The 12,313-nt window shown below is 48.0% G+C and overlaps 1 non-coding gene across 1 annotated transcript; it reads right to left on the reverse strand.

Annotated features, from left to right (window-relative positions):
• Window positions 1–7,446: 7,446 nt before the first annotated feature.
• Window positions 7,447–7,518, reverse strand: trnat-cgu (transfer RNA threonine (anticodon CGU)). The gene has a single exon. It is a non-coding gene; the product is annotated as a tRNA-Thr (tRNA).
• Window positions 7,519–12,313: the final 4,795 nt, after the last annotated feature.

Consider the following 12,313-nt stretch of genomic DNA (forward strand, 5'->3'; position numbering starts at 1 on the left):
ATGCATACTTGTTAGCCTAAGTGCAATGAAAACAGAAAGGTGAGGATAAAACCTTAATCCCATCATCAAAAAAGGTAGGGTGTCGTTCGGCTTACTTGGAAGGGGGGTGGTTCTTAACGATAACATGAGCCGATCGTACAGCAGCACACCAGGAGACTTGATACCTGAGGTGAGAAAATGTTCACATGTACAGTCAACAGTGTAGGAGATGGGGGGGGGAGGGGAGATAAATCCAAATGAAATTCAGGGGGTACCTGCCCCCCAGGTTCCTACACCCCTGCGTACAGTCTGTCTCTCCTCTCCTTTCTCATTTTCTTTCTCCGTCTCCCTCTCTGTGCCCCATGATCAGAAGAATGCCAGCTATTTGGTTTTTAAAAACACACACAGCTTTTGGATGTTATTCAGGATCTGATCCCTGAAGGGAATTTACCCCACCCCCCTTGCCCCCCCCCCCACCCGCCCAAGTATTCTTCTGTAGACACCAGAAGATCTGATGACTTAAAGCTTTGGGATGTGGCCCCGGGCCCCTGGCCCCTCCCTCTGCTTGACAGATCCTCGGTCCTTTCAGGGAAGACTGCTGTCTCCGTTTCAAAGAGGATGACTTGACAGTCAAAAGATTGTAGATTTTTTTTGCCTTAAATTTGGGTGGAGGGTCAGACTCCTCTCAGTGTCGCACATAAGCAAAGCACAGCCCCACAGACAACCAAGCGATGGTCTTGACGCCTGGATTCGCCCCGATGCTGCTCTGTTTAGAAATACTTCTCAGGCACAGTTGCGCTCGTCGTGTGAGAGCGGAGCGAGCTGGAGGTCAGTGTCCCGGGGGCCGGCTCCCCTCCAAGGATATGGCTTGTCATTAATCTGCTTGAAAACAATCAGGGCTCCAGCGTCCAGGATCACTGTGCTCCAGCCTGAAACTCTTGGTGTAACTCAGCAGTGGGTCAGAGGCGTACAAACACATTTGAGCAAGCGGGGGGGGGGCATAAGGGAAGGGGGCATAATGTCATGTCCACTTGTCAGTTTGCTTCTAAAAAACTCAGATATTATCTTCTGCCTCTTCAGTTTTCCCTAAATTGTCAAAGCCTGCTACCCTCACAGTACCCTTTCTGACTCTGCAATGCATGCTGAGGTTTGGCTAACGCTGCCCATAATGCAACATTAAATATACAATCTTAAAATACAGCTGATTGGTGGATAACAAATCATAACACCGAATGAGAAATCAATACTGTTTGCCTCACCTATAAATCACATTTTTGTTTTTTTTTTTTAAAAAAAGGCATTTAAGGCATTTGATTTTGAAGTTTTATGGCTTTGCATTACATTATTTGTAGGGAATTATTTCATGATTGTTCTTCACTGCATTTTTAATGATGCTTTCCCAGGCACCTTCCAGGAACTGGCTGGCTTGGTGGCTCATTGGATAGCAGAGTCTAAAAACATTATTGGTGATTAAACGCTTATGGGGCATGGAAAGAGATTAAGGAAGTGAAGAGGTCCAGAATTTTTGTTTTGTTGAGTTTATTCAGGCAGTATATTGCTTATTGCAGTTTTCATCATTCCCTAATTCATTTGTCTTATCATTCTAGTGTTGTTGAGGGGACAATCATCCATCCATCCATCCATCTTCCAAATGCTTATCTAGTGCAGGGATGCAGAGTTGGTAGAATGAAGATAAATGATTGTAAATGTCTATATGTGTTGGATGTGTGTAACTGGATGATTTGGAAAATTTGGATTTACACTGCAGAGTTATCAGGAAAGCTTTGAAGTAAATAATATCTGTTCATCACAATGGAGAATCATCAGGTTCAATGTGACTCAGTCGGCCCTCTGGCTCCACGGCGAAAGCGATGGCATGTCTGGCCAGGCAGCAGAGGTGCCCTGAGGTTGGGTGACACTTTCAGACTAGCAGATATCAGACGTGGCTTCCCTCATCCACCCTCACGTTTCTGTTTGGGCTCCACATGGAGAAAGCAAGAGCTTCCCAGGCTCAGCGACCGGCGTAAACAGCTGTAATGGGAGAGGAGACCAGAAGGCCTGGCGGCGTCATTCCTGTTTGCAGTCTCAATGACTCTTATTTTGTTTTTCCGGAAGCGAGAATGAGCCGTACACGCCTGGCTAGGGGCGGCCACGTCTAAACATATGCATGTTTAGATGAACCATTTCCACACGCTACGTTTAGCCCATTTGTAAGTGGGGCCAGTCACCCCAACGAGGGCCTGTGTGTGATAAGATCCAATTTTCACAAAGAAATCAACAATGTCGAATGAGTGTATGAAGGACAGATACGTCCTGAGGGACAAACAGCGCAAAGAGTCTGACCCATCTTGGTCATTACAGTCTGGGGCTCGATAATGTATGCAGGCTTCAAGAGCATTGCCAGTTGCTTACTTTCTAAAGCCCCAATGCATAATCAGTTATCCAAGAGTATTCCCAGTTATCTCTGGAACGCTGGGCTCCCGGACAAACACACTTCATTCCTTCCTGTTCGCTGCCTTCATGCGTATCATGTGTTAAATGATCTGTGTGATCCCGTAATTGTTCCGGATTAGCGGGGTCGCTGTTCACCTTACGGTAATCAGGTTTCCGTGGAGACAGACGTGTGACAGCTGAGGATCTGATTCGTTCTGATGACTCAGATTGGGAGGATGGGAGCCAGGGGAGTGAGGTAAGCAGTGGGAGTGAGGTAAACAGGGGGAGTGATGTAAGCAGAGGGAGTGAGGTAAGCAGGGGGAGTGAGGTTAGCAGAGGGAGTGAGGTAAGCAGGGGGAGTGAGGTAAACAGAGGAAATGAGGTAAACAGTGGGAGAGAGGTAAACAGGGGGAGTGAGGTAAACAGTGGGAGAGAGGTAAACAGGGGGAGTGAGGTAAGCAGGGGGAGTGAGGTAAGCAGGGGGAGTGAGGTAAACAGTGGGAGTGAGATAAACAGAGGGAGTGAGGTAAGCAGAGGGAGTGAGGTAAGCAGGGGGAATGATGTAAACAGAGGGAGTGAGGTAAGCAGAGGGAGTGAGGTAAACAGAGGAAATGAGGTAAGCAGTGGGAATGAGGTAAGCAGGGGGAGTGAGGTAAGCAGGGGGAGTGAGATAAACAGTGGGAGTGAGATAAGCAGTGGGAGTGAGATAAACAGAGGGAGTGAGGTAAGCAGAGGGAGTGAGGTAAGCAGGGGGAGTGAGATAAACAGTGGGAGTGAGGTAATCAGTGGGAATGAGGTAAGCAGGGGGAGTGAGGTAAGCAGGGGGAGTGAGGTAAGCAGAGGGAGTGAGGTAAACAGAGGAAATGAGGTAAGCAGTGGGAGTGAGGTAAGCAGGGGGAGTGAGGTAAACAGTGGGAGTGAGGTAAGCAGGGGGAGTGAGGTAAGCAGGGGGAGTGAGGTAAACAGTGGGAGAGAGGTAAACAGGGGGAGTGAGGTAAGCAGTGGGAGTGAGATAAACAGAGGGAGTGAGGTAAGTAGAGGGAGTTAGGTAAGCTGGGGGAGTGAGGTAAGCAGAGGGAGTGAGGTAAGCAGAGGGAGTGAGGTAAGCAGGGGGAGTGAGCCAGAGAGAGGCAGAGAGAAATGAAGGACCATGCATGCAGGCAGGAGTGGGAGGAGGTACAGAATGAGGGGAGCAGAAGGGGGGAGGAATGAAAATGGGGGGCTAGTAAAACAGGATGAGAGCTTCCCAGACTGAAGAAAGGATGCCTTTCCAGGAAATGACTTTTACACAGTTTACAGAGGCGGCCAGAAAACGTTAACCCCTGTGTGCGCCTCGACTCCTGTGTGCGCCTCGACTCCTGTGTGCGCCTCGACTCCTGTGTGTGACATGTACGGATTTTTCACTGGGGCCACCGGGCATTTAGGGGGAAGACAAAGAGGCGGGAAAATCCCACAGTTAATTAACAGGCTTTTCAAGGGAAAATGTGAATTTTCCAAAAAGTCCTGCAGTTGTTCTAGTCACACAGGAACTACTGATCAATGCTACTTTACCCCTCAGGAATCCAGACAGGAAAAAGGTGACATGACATAATTTCTGTCTAGACGGGGAAGGTGAATACTGTAGTACAACTTCATTTAGTTGTACATCATGGGATACTCGTACAAGTTATGCATCCATCCATTCATCCATCGATCCATCTTCCAACCTCTTGTCCTGAGAAGGGTTGCAGAGAAAAGGTTGGGTATGTGCACAGACTGTAGGTTTGTAATCCCTGTGCATGTGAAAGACATCGGGGGCTGCTGTTCCATTCGGCGCCACACGGAGGCCGGCCCGCGCCACTGCAGGTCCCTCGGGAGACCCGCAGAGGCAATTTCACGCCTCCAGACCAGACACTGTGAGACGGAAAATCATTTCTCTTCTGAAGGAGCCTATTTCCTGCTTCAGACCTTTTATTCTGAGCATGCAGACAAAATGTGTTCTGTGGCAGCTGTGCAAAATTTGTGTGTGTGTGTGAATTATGTTTACCTGTTATTTTGAACATTGTTCAGGTCCCCACAAAGATCTGTGAACGCAATCAAAAAACTAAAAATGCCAAATGTCTCGTATTTTGTTTGGTTACTTATGGGTAAGGTTAGGGCTGGGTAGGGGTTCAAAATGTCATGTTGGGACTACAGATTTCCCATAGAAATTAATGTAGAGACTCCACAAAGATATAATTATAAACCTGTGTGTGTGTGTGTGTGTGTGTGTGTGTCTGTTTCTGTGGGTGTTTGTGTGTGTATGTGTGTCTCTCTGTGTGTATCACTCCCCTTTTTACGGCTACTGCTTTTGGAGATGCCCGCAAAGATCCTGTGAGATAAACCATTTAAATGCTTCTCTTTATTTTTTGCATCATTAGTTGCATTAACATTGATGTTGTGTTTGCGTCTGTGGGTGGGAAGTCTGCAGAAAGTGTGTTTGCTTAATGATTTTAATTGAAAAATTACTTGTGGGCAGGATCATCACTAGATATGAACGAAAAGGTGGGGGGGGGGGGGTAAGCCTTCTCTAGTGGGGGTCTGTTTCAATGAAAATGAATGAGGACGCACTAATTTAGCTAAACCCTCCTAAAGCAGCCTTCATGCTGCCCCCCTTCCCGTGAGATGCCTGATTTCTTCAGCCTGCTTCATCTAACCAGCTCGTTCCTGTTGCTGACGCTGGCGCATTAGCTCGTTCCTCAGTTAGCGTGCCCTTGCTACGCTATGCGCTAATTCGGCTAGCTCTCCATGCGGAAGGGAAAGGTAACGGTTAACATCCAGCCCCAATTTATTCTCCCGCTCATTTTTGCTTAAAAGCAAATATTTATGTGAACGTGTAGCCAGGGAGCGGGTCCAGAGCCGTGGCTAGGGGTGCTATTTGAAGTCGATTAAGAGCTGGAAGGGAACGCAGGCCTGGTGTTATGAAAGCCAGATGTTGGCTGCCATGGATGGAGGGATGGAGGAGAGCGGAGAGCAGAGCCCGCACGGCAGCCGCCCGGCCGGGAGCGGAGCCCCGCTACAAAGCCCAGGGGATAAAACAAATTAGGGCCTCGGAGTAGCGGACCGTCGGCGCGAAAGTAGAAGGGAAGGTGGCCCAAAACAAACATCAGCTCGGCGAGTTTGCTGCCGTCAGCTGGGCCCCGGGCATCCTGTCTGCGTAACGGGGAAAGTGCACGGCTCCAGCCACTGCCGCGGGAGGGGGTGTGCGCGCCAAAAATTCCGAAAATGGGTCTCATGCGTGGGGACATGTGCGACTTTTTTGTCTCACGTAAGCACACAGTTTCAGGCGGCCGAACAATACTGGCGCACACTGGTACCCACACGATCAAATCATTCAGCGTCCAGAAATCTTGCAAGACCGTGACCCCTTTGGCGTGCCGTTTATAAGCTTCCTGTCGGGAAGGGGGCCCCCATCTGGGCACTTAGTTCCTCTTTGAGGGGTGTGGTGTTGAGGGGCAAGGGAAAGCCTAACCTACGGTATTTGTTTGGACTGGGTCCTCGCTTCCGCCAATTCTGACCCATCAGGAAACTTGGCCCGGCCCAGAGACAATAGACTATTGTACTAGTGGGTTTGGCTTCTTCACTGGGCTAAAACAGGAAGACCAGCTTCGGCACACACACACTAAGACACAGCAGCACTCTGAGGTTTGTAAACCTGGATAAACATATCCTCGCGACTCAGGCTCAGATTCTGTTTTGGTTACTGGATTGATTAGCTTTCCGCTTACAGTCCTGCTCTTTTTATTCTCCTTCTTTTTACATCTTTCATCTCTTTTCTTTGTTGTGCTCCACTGCATAGGAGACTTTATAGCGATGCATAGGCTGTTTTCAGGAATTAAACACTTCAGTGCACCTATAGCAGGGAGAGGCCACATCCCTGGGAGGTCAAGGCCTTGCCTGAATAAGGCCCCGAGAAAACACAGCCGTCCTGCCATATGGATACAATGGGGGCCAAACTGCTAGCGGAGGCCCAGTAATGCTCTGGGGGTGTGTGGGGGTGTGTGGGGGCGTGTGCTTGCAGCCTGCATGTGCTTCCTCCTCTGCATATACTGCTGTATCTCTCAGGCCCCAGGAGAGCTGCTCAGTCGCGTGCAGTCAGTCACACACATACACACACGCGCACACACACACACACACACACGCACGCACGCTCAAATACACACACACACACACACACACACACAGGTCTGTAGTCATATCTTTGTGGGGACCATCCATTCATTTCTATGGGCATAACCCTAGTCCCAACAATGCCAACCTTAACCCCTACCCAGCCCTAACCGTAACTATAAGTAACCAAACAACACAAAACAAAAGTCTTTTGGCATTTTTAGTTTTTTAATTGCAGTCACAGATTGCAGTGATATTAAATTGAGTTTCCCCTTGTAATATATACACACGTACACAGACACACTGATATCATGAACACATGGATGAAGGATTTTAATTTGTCATTGTGCAAGTTACAAAACTACAATGAAACATAGTAGCAGCTTCCATGACATAAATAACTTACATAAATTATAAATTCATTCATGAATATTTACATACGTGATGTAACAATCAAATGTAGTATGAAGAAAATAACTACAGATCAGCCACATGTGCAGTATGAGTGTATCGCAGTCAGTTGTCAGTAAATAACTCAGTCTGTTACATTTTGACATGCATATGACAAATGTTACACTGTTGATGCAAAGTGCAGTAATAATAGTGCTAAATAAAATTTTCAGTCAGTCCAGCAGCACTCAGTGTTAAAGGGCTGGGGCAGGGGTGTCAAACTCCAGTCCTGGGGGGCCGGAGCCCTGTTTAACTTTCTTTCCTTGTTCCACCACAAATGATTCAGCTGTGTGGCTGTGTGGTAATTAGCACAAGGAGTTGAATTAGGTGTGTAAAATGAGGGGAAACCCAAAAATGTGCAGGGCTCTGGCCCCCCAGGACCGGAGTTTGACACTCCTGGGCTGGGGGGCGAGATAGTGAAAAGAAACCTGGAAAAAAGAAACAAACACAAGCCTCTAGCAGAGGATGGTCTCGATCCATCGACCTCTGGGTTACGGGCCCAGCACGCTCCCGCTGCGCCACTCTGCTTCATAGGGGCCTAACATACCTGACCACTCTCATTTGTCTTTGCATCACTCTGGAAAACCAACACATCTTAGTCTTTGTAGTAATATAACCTTTTGCTGTATGATATTTAATATTAATATGCAGTAAAGGGTTATCCGAGAGAAACAGGACAAGGAACACCGCGGATGGGATGCCAGTCCATCGCACATCAAAAACACGAAATGATGCTTTATTTTTCATTTGCATAAGTAAAGAGTACAGGTACATTGGAATGCATGCGTGTGCAAATCCCATCTCACTCTCCTTTGAAACACGACACACATATACAGTTGAGAGTTAAGCTTAGAGTCTGAGCGTAGTGTCCGGCCATTTTTTTTAGTGCCCCTGGAGCAGTTTGGGAGGGTGCAAGGACCTTGTGCAAGGGCCCAAGGGGGATGTGACTATTCTGCTGAGTCTTGAACAGGTCACCTTCTGGCGCAGAGGTTTAAACCACTGAGGTAAAGCCCCCACACACAGAACCAGGGCCAGGAATTGAGCTCACAACCCACAGTGATAAACACTGAGGGTGCCATAGCTATAACCAAGTAGTGACAGGTTTAAGGTCTATTAGATGCTCTACAGCACTCCCTGCTGGTAAGTGGCTGCAGCACCGTGCGTGGGCTAGAGCTGAGAGCACTGTGCTCAAAGTGCTTTGAAGCCTCATGTTCCATAGAGCAGTGTTCCTCAAACTGGGTCTCGGGGACCCCCAGACAGTCCAGCAAAAATGTGAACTGTCTGGCAGCGAGCTGGGAGAGAGCTAAAACATGGAGCGTCTGTGGGCCCCCAAGGACTGGATTGAGAAACACTGCCCTAGAGCCACAGGCAGCCATTTGGCTGATACGAAGCATATTAGAGCAAGTATATTTTATTGATGAAAACTGGGGGCTTTCCATTTGGGGGGGGGGGGTGTTCTGATGAGTGTTCTCCAAAATCCCAGTGTCCCCTTAAACCGTCCCTTCGCACAGACACGTGCTGTCACAGGCACACAGACAGGCCCAAGACGAAAAGGAAAAGAAATTAAGTCATCCATCTATAGTCGTCTCAGACTCCAGAACTGCCCGCACTGAAATATAAGATCTCGATGCTCTGGGACTGCGTGTGCGCCTGTGTTTGTATTTAGCATTGCACGTGTGGTAAAGTGGGAGATCGTAATTGCAGACTGTGTCTATGTGGTACTGTCTGTGTGTGTGGAAATAGACAGGCAGATTGTGTAATTGTGTACTGTTCCTTTTTTACAAGAGTCAAGCTGTTTTGAGGAAGATGGAGAGTGGGAGGGATAAGTGTAGGTGGTGGTGGGGGGTGTTAGGAAGGAAACAGAGATGGACAAAGAGGGGATCTCCCATCCAGTTTTGAGACCCCCTCCCTTCCCAAAGCCTGGAATCTGTTGGACAGACAAGTGAGCCACCTTGTTTAGTCATGGTCATGCCATTGGAGGACCGAGGGACCCAGGAGCTGCCGGGAGCCCTAGCCTGGAACCTGAAACGCTGCTGCCCATGGCTCAGCGCCCGGAGCTCAGAGCAACATTTCTCGGTTTGGACTGAGCAGAGAAATGCAGCCCACGCCTCACCGAGCCACAAACCATGGGAACACTAGTCGCAGTATGAAAGGCCACCAAGCACTACACTGAATGTGTGAACCCTTTGGTGTGTGTGTGTGCGTGTGTTCAATTACACAAAGCCTGCCTCATGTTATCCTACTGTAACCCTGCATCGTGGGGGGGGGGACTAAAAATAAAATACACAGAGTCATGTAAACAAGCCGCAGTCAAACACACGCACAGGGCCGGGAGAGCAACACGTGGACTGGGGGCGTCAGGAATGGACAAACGCCGGCACTGGGACCGCAGCTGGCAGTCGCGCTCAACAACGCACATTTTCCACTCCCAGAATGCAATGGGGGCACTGTCAGTTTAGCTCTGCACAGTATATGGTGCACATTTCTGCCTTTTTGTGTGTGTGTGTGTGAGCACACAGGCGGCTGAATACGGGCTGTTTATAAGACTAAAGCCAGTTCGGGTCACATAAAAATCATAGTCTGACACTTTGCTCTCCCAAAACAAGGGCTTGCATCTGCCGTCTGCTCCAGCAGTGTTCATAATTACGTGGAAAAAATGACACTGTGTAAGGCGAATCTAATAGGTCTTTCTAGAATCCTAATTCATTCAGCTCATGAAATGGCTGGTCTAATTATATCCTTAAAAAGTGTTTCACTATTCTGGACCATTTCTTCTTTTTTTCCCAGTAACAACCAGGATTGTGCATAATACAAAACCACCCATGTCTAATGAATAAACATCCTTTCCAGTAAAGTAGTTGCATACTTGTGAAAAAACTGGAACCAGGTATTTCTCAAGGCAAAACAGCAGATTCTAAAAAAGCAAAAAAAAAACAAGTTCCTTGGTAAAACAAAGTAAAATCTTAATCTTAATTGGAAATGTGTGGTGTTGCCATGGCGCTGGGGAAACGGTATGGTCTTCATTCCCATAATGTGGCTGTTGCATCCCGATGGTCCCGGGGTCACATTGCAGCCTGTTTCATGTGGGTGAAATTCCAGTCCGTGACCAACCGATGATAATCTAGGCCGGATGGCGTGACCCAGACCTGGATGCTGTGACATGTTTACAGGCCCCGGAATCAACTGCAGCGCAGCTGTCCCCAAAATGCGTCCCCAGAGAAACAGCGACAGACGACCGGGGTAAAATACAGCACGAAATGTCACATTACTGACAGCCACGACCAGTTGAATCCCCCTCCACCCAGTGTGACACCCTTATGTATTACTCCCACCCCTCAAACACAGAAGATAAAAAGCTGAATTCTCTGCTGGGACAATGGCCCTGTTGCCGTGCGGTGACAGGGCGGGAGCTGGGGCTCAGCTACTGAAAGACCGCCCTGTCTCTACCAGGAGCGGGACAGCAGCGTTCTAGGCACTCCGATTCGGGACAGCGGATGCACCCCTGGGTCCCTCAAAGGGCTCCCTGTCACTGGCATGAGGATGGCGCACTGGGAGGGGCACTGAAAACAGAGCAAAAGACAGAAAAGAAAGCGGGGAAGCATGGAGTTGATTCAAGTGAATACATTCATATTCATTTATGTGACATGTTTACCCAAAGTTAGGGGTTACAATTTTGGATTGTTAATACAATACTTTACTTGTTCAGCTACATACATACACAAGCTACATGCACACATTCCTAATGTGGGTACCTTGGTGGATCAGTAGGGGGCACTGTTGCCTCACATCTCCAGGGTTAAAGGTTTTAATTCCACTTCTGCTCTGTGTGCGGAGCTTCGTGTCATGTGGGTTTCCTCCACGCCGATAGGTTAACTGGTGTCACCCATTGCGTGTGCTGAAAAACTACTGACTCAAAACCGACACATAGTCTGACCGTCGGCACGGCAGCTAAGCACTGTATCTCTGTGGCTTGATTTTCCAGCAAAATGCTTCCATGCATGTAATAATTCAGCAGGTAACACTGCTGCCTCGCCCCCCCGGGGCATGGACTTTGCATACTTTCCATCCACAGAACACCACGGACCCTCTGGCACCTCCCTGCTCAGACGTTGTGACATAGAAGTTAAAGGCTGTTAGAGATTTGCCCACCTCCACTCAATCCTAACTTCCCAGCCCTGCTGACCAGTCCAGAGGCCTTTCGTAGAGTTAGGGTGACCAGACAGTCCATGTCAGGAAGGACACTTTGAGCTACTTCGGGTTTTACAAACTACTTTCTAATTGAAAGGCTCCTGTGCTCGGCTAAATAGTTTAGCTCTTCTTGTGCTTTGACTGGTTTGTTTCCTTGACTGAAAGACTCATCCAGCTGTTTCACATTAGCATTAGTGACACATGCATGATTATAGGAGACTGACCAATCAGCACACAGCAAGAACTGAGTGCTCAAGTGAAATCCAGGTCCGTTTAATTGAATTGGTAATTTACAATTCCTGTCCTGGCTCAGTGTCCTCCCTGACATGGATTATCTGGTCACCCTACTATAGTAAACCTGAGGTTCAGCAGTTTACCGTCCTCATTCCTTTGCACACAGCTGTCTACCTATTCAGTTCCACTCACGTTTAAGTGACAGCCTCTGCAAAAGTTTCCTTAAAGTGCAGAACATTTAGCACCAGAAACCACAGACGAAATAATAGTGAAGTTTAAATGCCTCAGAAGTCCCAAGGCTGAATAAAGCAAAAAAAGACAAAAGACGAGATGAAACAAAAACTACTTAGGGTTGAGTTCACAGTCAACCTCACTCTGACTCTGTACAAACCATCAACAGGTGGGCATGAGTCCTTGCCGCTAAATCCAGGCACGGAATAGTAGCGGTACCTTGTACTATAATTCGGACTGGCGCTACATTACTCTTCTAAATGGCCACTGCCTGCTCATTCCAGGAACAAAGAGAGGAAATTCAGCAGGAGGCGCCGTGATTAAGGAAACACACTCCTAATCAGCTCAGGTCCATGTCGGGGCGCTGGTAATTTACCTAGTAGCGCGGTAGGTAACCTGTATTCCCGTAATAAAACATCCATTGGTAAAAGATGGTATAATTGCAAGTTGCTTTAGATGGAAATGTCGACTAAGCAACGAAATAACACTTATTACATTGCCGTCTTGTTTTTATTTATTTTATTTTGAAATTCTTCTATTTCGGGCGGTGTTACTAGTCATCCCCTCCAAGTCCGTTGTCTGCTGCCCCTTGCGGAGCCCTGATAGCGGAGTTAGTAAAACGGCCAAGAGTAGCTGCGGAGAGGGGGCGGGATGATTAACTGCGGTCGGT

Source organism: Paramormyrops kingsleyae, chromosome 5 (genome assembly GCF_048594095.1).
Source record: "Paramormyrops kingsleyae isolate MSU_618 chromosome 5, PKINGS_0.4, whole genome shotgun sequence".
Taxonomy (NCBI): domain Eukaryota; kingdom Metazoa; phylum Chordata; class Actinopteri; order Osteoglossiformes; family Mormyridae; genus Paramormyrops; species Paramormyrops kingsleyae.